The sequence below is a fragment of the Trachinotus anak genome, unplaced genomic scaffold (assembly GCF_046630095.1).
Source record: "Trachinotus anak isolate AG129_WGS33_773 ecotype Australia unplaced genomic scaffold, CSIRO_AGI_Tana_v1 ptg000024l, whole genome shotgun sequence".
NCBI lineage: Eukaryota > Metazoa > Chordata > Actinopteri > Carangiformes > Carangidae > Trachinotus > Trachinotus anak.
Window position 1 is genome coordinate 14,835,170 of NW_027273875.1, and position 9,437 is coordinate 14,844,606.

Here is a 9,437-nt window from a genome sequence, read left to right on the forward strand (position 1 = left end):
TAGTTTCATTTGAGAATCTGAGACTGACTGACACTACGCAACCTCAAACCACCCTCAATAATTTATATAACACATAATGCATTTGGAATCATCTTTGTGTTGGTACCGAATCACAACACCTTTAATTAATTTGAGCAAATTCAACTTGATCATCACAATAAATCGTCCTAATCATCCTGAAGATAATATGTTTTAGACGGTGATGAAACACTGATGTTTTATTTAAATAGATCAAAGGTTTATTTTGAAAAATGTACAGTATACTGCGTTGTATACTGTAAAATACAGAATCTCTTACTTATCTCTTTCTCATGCTTTCATGACATTCAAACCTAACCTAACCTTGTCCAGCCTTAACTACCCCAACCCTGCTTTATCTATTCTAACCTAACCCCTCCCCTTACCTGATATAACCTAGCCTTGCCTTACCTTACTTAACTTGACTTACCTTACCTTAGTTATACCTTACATTATGTAACCCAACCCAACCTAGCCTAGCCTGGTGATCCAGTGGGAGTGCACTAACACAACACTGATGTCACCGGAGAGAGAAAAGTTCTTGTTTCCAGAAAGGGCTGGATTAGAGATCAGACAACACCACATGGTATTACTATGAAAACAACTGACGACATGTTATCATTTGTTTCTCTCTCAGGAACAAACTGCACATGTGTTATATTTTCTTTCTTTCTCATACAATACTATTAAACACACTACTAAAACAGGTCAGAGCCACTGGCCCATTTATTCCTGGCATCAAAAGCAGTTCTTTCATCAGTGGCTGTTTGCCCATATTTTGTCCACTTGTCCGGCCCCTCCTGCCTGGTCTCAACAGCTCTGTTCATGGCACCTTAATGCTTTAGTTGGCTTAGTCTTTTTGACTTAGGAGGACGATATTAAAGTGGCAATCTCAAAGTTTTCCATTGAAATAAATGTTGAGTTGCTATCTATTTCAGAATGAGGTAACACTATGGTGATTAAGCCTACTGATGAGCCACTGATGTACTAATGCATATTGTAACTCTGTGAGTTTGATGATGTTCCCAGAAAAAAAATAACACTGTATTAAGTTGCTGCAAACCAAACATTTCCTACGCCTGCAGCTTCACATTAAAAGCATTTACCTAGCACAACACAAGTTGACTTTTATTATGAAGTAGTCACAGGAAATGTAATGTGTTTGCCAGTGAGCTTAGCACCTCCTGCTATCGTTCATCTAAATGCATCTACATTTTTTGACAGCAGATCAGTTTGAAATATTGCAGGAAGTGATGGAACGAGCAGCAGCAACAGTGAGCTGTTCGACGAGGAGCTGCAGGCAACAGGCTGCACACCTCCGGCCTCTCATTGAGGTAACCAACTCCTCTCACTGTGCCCTGCCGTTTACAGACTCATGCCCTGCGCGAGGTCCAGACCAATCTGCGAGAGCAAATAAGCTTTATTAACTTGACGTCCTTATTAAAATGACCATGCTTGTTTTGCTGCCCCTAGGAGTCTGTGACCTGTAGCATTAAACTGAATTTGCTGTTACTAACTATAGGTGTCATCAAATCATCCAGAACTGAAATCTTCAAGATGAATAAATTGATAATTCAAGTAATAATGCTTATTTAAAAAAAAAAAAAAAAAAAGTCTTCCTCCTAAAGTGTGGCATATTGACTCCCTTACACAGAGTCATAAAATGAGCAGGTATTAGCAACAGATGATGTGAGCTTTTATTTTAGCTTTGCTTGATTTTAACTTAACATATTTTATCAAAGTTGTACTAAATTAATTACTCTCTGATGTGTGTAATTTTGCTGCTGAGGATCCAAATGTTACTTATGGGGGATCCATCAAGGATTTTTGCTATCAATATGCATCTAACTGAATTATTTGATGTGATATATTCCCTGTAACTGGTCTGAAATTCCCAGAAATCACAGGTTTTTAACCCAAACTTAAGCAGTGATTTTAGTACTGTCCTCATGACCTTAGAGTTTCCAATCAGTAACAGTTTTAAATGACAAGCATCTGCAGGTCCAATTTTATAAAAAATTACAGTTTCAGTATGTGCATCACTGTGCATCTTTCATATCTTGCCACAGTTGTGTGGTGACCTGGATATCATTGTGAATGTGGTTTTTGGTGCACTCCCCATGGCGGTGGTCTGAGGGGGGATGAGGCCTGGCCTGGGCTGCATGCCAGCTGGACCTTCAGCTCTCCTGGGTCCTGGGGAAAGGTTTGATGAGGAGACACAATATGTGCGTGTGAGAAAAAGAGGAAAAGGGGAGGGAGAGCAGGCAGACAACCCTAATTGATCCCCTCCACCCTAGTTCCGTCTATCCCAGTCATGTGCGCTGCAGACCCAGAGGACATAAACTGAGGAATGTGATGTCTGCCTTCATTAAAAGTGACCAAATGTAGCCTGGGTTGTGACTCACACCTAATGAATCTCCAGGATGGTGGTGGAGCTGAACCTGTGCTGTGTTTGACAGACCATTCCTGCACTGTAATAAAATGGTAACATATTAAGTTGAAGTCATTGTGGGAAGCTCAGTCCCCTGCCAAAGTGAGCCAACCAGAACCAATGCTAATTATGGCTCAGTTATGGCCAAATATTGTCACGTTATTAAGATGTATGTATGTATGTATGAATAGATCTTCATGAAGGCCCATCAGCATTGGCATGAGTCAATCCCCATGATATTCAAAAGTTTTATTTGTCACATGTTCGTACAATAAGACCTTGAGATAAAAGCCCAGAATAAGCTTTTATTTTGTAAAGTAGTACTTTAAACCCACCCACCACCAAGCTTCATGTCAGTCTAAGTTCTTGTAAGCAGTTTTTAGATCATGCATAGCAGCATTTAGTGGCATTACAAGACGGAGGCTAAAACTTAGTTAACAAATTATCAAATCAATAAAAACAGGAAAAGGACAATAAAAGAAAAATGCCAAAATGTCCACTGTGCAAGATGATGGTGCTTAAAATTGTCCATTTGACTTATCCTCTACGGTTATCCCATAGGTCGCTTGATGTGCTGCCCCCAGTGGATATTGGCACGTGTGCTGTACTAATTCAAACCAATGCTTGAGCCACCGGGTTTGTTTAGTGGTTTTTAGAGAGCAGTATAACCAACAAGGTCTTGTTCAAATGCTTTTTGCAGTCATTTCCACATGGATGGTATGGTGTCTTAACATAGACTCAAAATTAAGATCTCAATCAGAGTGGAAACAAGCAACGCAGTCTTAGCAGTCTGGTCTTTGGATGTGTAGAAACAGAGCAGAGGTTTGTGGCATAACACCTACTTCCACAGTGCAGGGAGGGAGTTAACAGGCCCACATGCCCATTATATTTAGGTGTTTCCCACAAATTGGCAAGTTAGGAGCTGCTTTTAGCCTCAAGATGCATGTTTCCTTAAGTTACCTTAGTTGGATCGGTGCATTCATCTCCACAAGTGACACATTTAACATACTCATGTTGCCAGTGATAGGAACTTTATCATAGTAAACTTGTTTGTCATCTTAGTCTGATTGCACACTTAAAATTTACATTCATGGCAAAAACTGCAGTATCAAAGTGGATAGCTGGTTACAGCAGGAAGAATTAAAAGGAAAGAGAGTCAAGAGACAGATGGTGAATTGAGTGAGTTTTTTCCTGCTTTCAGTTCAATTGGAAAAGGTTTGAAACAACTGGTCACTCACTCACTCATTCACTCACTCCTGGAGAGTGGTGAACATAGCGCTGGCGCGTGTTGGGTCCAGCCAATAATATTAATTATGGCAGCTTTAAACATTATGGTATCCACTTGAGTAACATGCTCCAGCTTGAAGAAGCTATAGTTACATAGCTATAGCATCAGTTTTCTTGGCTGGTGCAGGCTCCTGCTTCAATGATTTATTGCTCAGTCTTGTCTCATTAATAAGTTATTAATAAATGGATTTTGTGTCTCAGTGATCTTTTGCTCTTTCCAGAAACTATGTGGTTGAACAATTATCTATTGTATGGTAGGGTTTTCCCTAATAAATGAACAAGCTAGCTAGAAAGACTATGTCACTTATGAAGTCATTTATTAAAGAATTTATGAAAACCTTTTATAACAGCTGCTTCGTCAGAAAGTGGGAGCCAGTTTTGTGCCTCTCCACCACCACAGCACCATCATGGTGGTGAGCTGACATCGCCTCCAGAACAAAGCTCAAACCTGAAACAATCCTCTGAGGGGCCGTTTTTCCACCACTTGCTGCTTTTGAAACTCAGAAATCAGAAACAAAACAGTTGGACGATGTTTTATGGGAAGACATTATGAAGCAGTTTGGAGCAATATGAAACCTCCCTCCCAGAGCTGTTTATTCATCACTGCCAATAAACAGACCCACATCCTTTCTCCTCTACACATCATCCTACCACCTGCTGTCAAGCTCTCATTGTATACTCTGGATTGAGTCCTACATGTTCATTCACATCTTTTTCTTTCTTTCTGATGTCTTCTATGAGGAACTGTATTTTCGAATCAGTTTTAGTGATAAAAATACGACTTTATTCAGGATTAACTTCTCCTTTGTGCTGTCATTAGGTTTGAAGTTTTATTAGTGTTCAGTCACAGTACAGTGAGTCATATTCAATTATATTATAAAGAAACCACTCATTAGAATTGTAAATTAATAGTTTCACATGTATTACCTTACATTGTATAGACAGGCAGGATGATGAACTCACACAAACCAATACTGACCAAAAGCTGCAGCTTTCCTTGTAGAGGGAATTAGGTCCTTGTAGCCCTGAGTTGTTCATGTTCCCTTTCTGTAACACCTGTTATTTGTCTTGATGAGCTGTCAACCTTGAAAAGGTCTGTTGCCAGAATCTGTAAAGGCCCTGTAGGTGTTGAGGAAGTAGACAGAAAAAACAAAAAAAACTTTGTGTTGTGGAACATTTTCAGCTTTGTGGCCTTTATTTTCACTCCTGTGTTAATAACACTGTAGCTGTAGTCTCACCTTGAGCTCACCACTAGACATTAGACACCCAGAATGTTCACCAGTATCAATACACCAAGAGTTTGTGGCCAGCTTCCAGTTCTTTGGGGCTTTATTGATAACTGTAAAGACAACAGAGGACAACAGTTGAGATTCAAAATTAGTTTTTGATCTTGTTGTTGTTAAATGAGACAGAGGGTGGCGTTTTTAGCATCATATATCAGAAAGGTTTATTATGTTGTGAGCAGGAAAGTGTTAATTGCATTATTTGTGTAATGATTTTTTAAGCCACAAGCTAACTCACCGGTGAGATTTTATTTTATCATTGTGCAGATGGGTGAAAACATGAGCTTGAGAGAGGCTAGGAATACAATCTTTCTTTTTTCTGGACATTAAACCATGAACTGTCAATAATATATCTGGTACTGGTTGTCATCTAGGATTGCTATATACTGCTATAGCTAAGGCTAATGGGAAAGTCATTAGTTTTGTAGATATTTGGTCATAAACCAAACTTTTGGACAAACTAGAGTTTTTGACCAAACAATGGGGCCAGATCAGAAGTCAAAGGGTCACCAATGTCCCCAAAGACCATGGAGCTGTTCAGACTGAGACGCATCTGTCCAAATGCGACCTGAAACTACCTCCCGAAGGTGGTTTTGATCTGGTTTCCAAAAATTGGATTTCATGTGATTTGTGACTGTTCAGACTTCAAAAGAGCCATCCAGTTCCAATCTGGATGGGCTAAAAATCGGATTTTGGCTGGCAGTCTGAAAACGGCCCATGAACAGTTGTTGTGACATTACAATGAAAACCACTTATGTCAACCTCATGGTGGCACTAGAGGGAAAGTCAATAATGTTAATCCTCTGGGGATCGTGAATGATTGCACCAACATTTGTGCCAATCCATCTCAGAGATGTAGACATTTTAATGGAAACTTTGACCTACTGGTGGTACTGGCTGAAAAGTCAGAAGATCATCAAAGTCAGAGGGCTTCACCCTATGGGGACTATGAATGCCACACCACAGGCATGATTGTTTTAATGTTACATGGCTTCAACAAAGGCACAGTCATCATTTCAGGCTTGAACATTTAACCATTGTCCCACATAATAAAACTTTTACCAGAGGTTCTACTGGGGCACTATTGAGGTCGTGAAAATGGGGAGTCTCACTGTGCGGGGTTGTTGCCATTTAGAGCCTTATTGACAAACTGCTACAAGGGGGGGCATTGATCCCCTCCCTGTTCCAGACTGTGTGCTCCAAGGCACATGGTAAACCTGTCACATCAGTCAGTTGTCCCTTGGCGGGACACAACATACCAGGAAACACAAAACAGTGTATAACGCACTGATGTTTTAGAGGGACACACCTCAGACAGCTACACACTCCTGAGTTTCTGCAGACAGACAGACTGATTCATTTCTGCTACAACAAATTGCATTGCATTATTTTTTTTTTGAGAAAATCACAAATATTTTTCCAATAAGTCCTCCCCTGCACAGACTGTATTAATGACCAAGTCACATCTTAATTGATAATCAAAATTAACCCCTGCACACTGAACTGACTTCACTGTGACTTTTATTATCACCTGTAGCTTCTTCAGAGCACTCACAGCCAGGTGTGATGAATACATATGGGTCACATGACTGCTCATCACAGTCTTCATTTTGTAAATTCTTTTTTAAGTATTTTAAAACTTTATCAAAGGTAAACATTTATCAAAAACATGGCATTATTAATACTACCGAGAGTTACAGGAATTACACCCTTTTACACAATTTTAACATAAAAAAGAAAACTAACTACCATATATAGTTGACTGCATAGGAGAAAGCATATACAGTTGTCCATTCAATGGAAGGCGTGAGTCAGACAGGGTTCCCAGGCATCCTGGAAAACCTGGAAAACAGTTGATCAGCTTCCCTACATACTCACTAACAGCACTTTTTACTTTGCCAGCATCTTTATGATATGACATGAAATGTTTAACTTGTATTGGTAGCTCACAGTGGTTGTGATTAACCTTGTTAAAGAGTTCACTTCCTGTTACTAGTAAAGGGGCTAAAGTGAGATAAACTGATAAGACCCGGCTGAAGTAAAAATTCTTAGCAATTTCAACTTGAGTTGTATGTTTAGATAAAGTTCAGTTTAAATTTGTCAGAAGATAAAACTGTAGGCTACTATTTGCGTTATTGGGGTTCAGGCAGCAATGGTTAATATAATTCATAAGGAAAAAGTGAGTCAGGTTATGAATTAGTAATGCTGATAATAGTATAGACTGCACACTACACAGATAGGAACATACTGGTGTATGGGGTGATTCATGTCTGTCATATGAGCTAGATGTCGCTCTGTTGGCCCAAATATCCTGTGGAGTGAGATATTAGTTAATGTTTTCACGTCACAGAAAGGAACTGGAATCCTGTGTTTCATTAAGTCCATAAGGTTTAATTGTGTTCAAGAAGCTACAGGCAAAACTCTATGCTCGCTCCAAATAAAAGTCACAGTAAAGTGGCTTCAGTGTGCAGTGGCTAATTTTGAATTCCACTCAAGATGTCATGATGATAAATTGGATGCTGGTATGGGATGAGTCTGCCCTGGATGAATAGAGAACTGTAAAATATGACCACCCGCCAATACTATATGTGAGAATATAAAGGCTGTGCTTTTCCTGTCAGATTTCCCCGCTGTCCTCAATCATATAATGGACTGCAGTGGGAATGCACCCTTTCTGTTTTTTGTATGTTGTTCAGTGACAGAAAGCTAAAGGCACATGAGACCACAGTAAGAGGTGTCGTTACTAAAACAAGTAAGAAACAGGTGCTTGGTACACTAAGTCTTGTTGCAAGAAGAAAAGTGTAAACTAGACGATGTAACCTCTGGAGAAATTGTGGTGGGACGGCTGAAGCTAAACTGCATTGATGGCTGCTAAGAAAAGTCTGAAGCTGTGCTTCAGTGTTTGAAAGCAACTGTTAAAAATGGAGCTGCAGCTAACTGTCTGCCTGTCTCTCTGTCTGGCTGCCTGTCTCTCTGTCTGTCTGTGTGCAGTCATTTTAATTGACAAACTGAAATTAACTGTCAAATATTTCCTGACTAATACTGTACTGAAACATATTTACAGTGAAAACTGTTGAAATGTGTGTAAAATGTTGTCTTGCCTGTAGCTTGTGTGGACTCTGTAGAAGGACTTTGACAGAAGTGTCTGTCAAGTGTTTGCTAAACACCACAGAAGTCGTCTAATCAGCAGACCTGGAACAGCTGGTTGTGTCTAGCTGCATTAAGAAGTAGACATAGTGATTTTAATTGCTTAGTCTATACTAAGTGAGACATGATGGAAGAAAAGTCTGAAGCTGAGCTTCATTGTTCAAAATGCCAGCAACAAACATTTAAAATAGAGCTTCAGCTAACTCTGTCTGTCTGTCTGCCCATGTCTGTGTGTCTCTGTCTTTGTGCAGTCAGTTAAGCTAAGCTCAGACTATATGACTTCAAAGGTGTTGGATCACTGAACAGTTCACACTTGGCAACTTGCAGACTTGTGATCGGGCAACCTTGAAGTTGTAGAAAGTTCAAAACAACGCTCTGTCATGAAGAGATCCACAACAAGTGAAACAGGAAACAACACTCTGATATGTCACTCTGATACAATTCTTTGCGCGAAACAGGATTTGAAAAATGGAGGTCAGGTGAAAACAAGCACTACTTGTTTGCATAACCCTTTGTGCTGAAAAAACTTTTTGCCATGTTCTCCTCGGTCGTTGTTGTAGGCTTCCAGGTTCCTGCCTCTTTCCTCCTCATGTCCTGGGCTCTCATTCGCTATAACTCATCGGCGACTTGGCCTGATATTTAGCCATGGATGTATTATAAGAACAGGATACCGGATCTAAAAATGGTGCCCATTCATTCTCATACAAATTGCTCGTCTGGAGCATCCGCCGAAAAAAGGTTTCTGGCTTCCAGGTTACTTCCGTGTTATGCGGCCAATAGAGACTGCACAGTAGTGTCACTCCCATCGTGCCTTTGGGCAATGAGAACGAGCGAACAACGTTTTCGATCTGGCGCTGCGTGTTCACTGGTGCTCTGCTCACAGACTTTATGGATGTGTAATAAGACTTCTACAGGACTCCCCCTGGAATTGAAACCATGGATTTATACAAATGGCAACAGCAACAAACAGTGAAGATAATGTTCTGAAAAGTACCTGAGAGTCGTTTATATCGTGGTTCACATGTAAAGACTTAATTTATTTGTGATGTTGGAGGGAAATGTGTCTGAAGCTTTAGAGCCTAAAGCCACACTGGATTAAAAAAAATCATAACCCTGAAGGGAAGCAGGCTGCACCATCTCAGGCCACCGCTGCTGACCCAGAGGACGCTGCATCCAGGCCAGAGTCAGTTATCATTTGAACCCCCTGACACAGTTGAAGTCATAGAATTACCTATAAAATAATAACGCAGTTGTTGTGAGCGGATGACAGG

At 40.2% G+C, this 9,437-nt stretch overlaps 1 long non-coding RNA gene across 1 annotated transcript; it reads right to left on the bottom strand.

The window, feature by feature from the left end:
* Positions 1 to 1,684: 1,684 nt before the first annotated feature.
* Positions 1,685 to 7,629, bottom strand: LOC139607369 (uncharacterized). Its single transcript, XR_011684841.1, has 4 exons — positions 6,769 to 7,629; positions 4,975 to 5,075; positions 4,716 to 4,855; positions 1,685 to 2,211 (listed from the first exon to the last, which is right to left on the bottom strand). It is a non-coding gene; the product is annotated as an uncharacterized lncRNA (long non-coding RNA).
* Between the last annotated feature and the right edge of the window lie 1,808 nt (positions 7,630 to 9,437).